Source organism: Otolemur garnettii, unplaced genomic scaffold (genome assembly GCF_000181295.1).
Source record: "Otolemur garnettii isolate 467f Iridium unplaced genomic scaffold, OtoGar3 scaffold00127, whole genome shotgun sequence".
Lineage (NCBI taxonomy): Eukaryota > Metazoa > Chordata > Mammalia > Primates > Galagidae > Otolemur > Otolemur garnettii.
This window is the reverse complement of record NW_003852522.1, coordinates 3,215,842-3,217,012: the sequence shown is the minus strand read 5'-3', so window position 1 is coordinate 3,217,012 and position 1,171 is coordinate 3,215,842.

Sequence of the window (1,171 nt, the reverse complement as noted above, 5' to 3'; positions counted from 1 at the left end):
TCTTCTTATTTTATTTTATTTTATTTTAGGCTCCTTTATTCCATGAATATTCACAGAACATCAACTATAGGCAAAACACTGACATAATCATTGAAGATAACATTGGGACAAATACATCAATTTTATGAGGAAACAAAAGCACTATCCACAAATCAATTATGAGATAAGTGTACTCATTGCCACCACTCCTAGTAAAGCTGAAGATCCCAGCTAGTACAGTCATGATAACTTAAAAATCCCAATGGTCTGTAAAAAAAAATACAAATTTCATTACTTCCGAGTTACCAAGTTACTTGCAAGTCACCAAAAACAATAGAAAAATTCAGCAATGTAGCTAACTTCAAAATAACTATACAAAATCAACTATATTCCTATATAAAAAAGAATTACAAAATAATATTAGAAAAAGAAAGATAGCATTGTATCAGCAACAAAAATAGAAAGTACCCATCTGCTTTTTTTTTTTTTTTTTTTAAGACAGAGTCTCACTTTCTTGCCTCAGTAGAGTACTGTGGCATCATTGCTCATAGCAACCTCAAACTCTTGGGCTCAAGTGATTCTGTTGCCTCAGCCTCCCAAGTAGCTGGGACTACAGGCGCCTGCCATAGCACCTGGCTATTTTTAGACACGGGGTCTTGCTCTTGTTGCTCAATTGGTCTTGAACTCGTGAGCTCAAGCAGTTCACCCTCCTTGGCCTCTGAAAGTGCTGGGATTAAAGGCGTGAGCCCCTATGGTTGGCCCTGGTTTTCTTCTCCCAAGAGAGAAGCATTTTTCTTTCTTTTCCTTTTTTTTTTTTCGTTTTTTTTGTAGAGACAGAGTCTCACTTTATTGCCCTTGGTAGAGTACAAGAGTCACAGCTCACAGCATCTTCAAACTCTTGGGCTTAAGCAATTCTCTTGCCTCAGCCTCCTCCCAAGTCGCTGGGACTACAGGTGCCTGCCGTAATGCCTGGCTATTTTTTGTTGTTGTTGCAGTTGTTGTTTAGCAGGCCCAGGCTGGGTTCAAACTAACTAGCCCTTGTGTATGTGGCCAGCACTCTAACCGCTGAGCTATGGGTGCTGAGCCTTTTTTTTTTTTTTTGTAGAGACAGAGTCAGTTTGTTGCCCTTGGTAGAGTGCCGTGGCATCACACAGCTCACAGCAACTTCCAGCTCCTGGGCTTAAGTGATTCT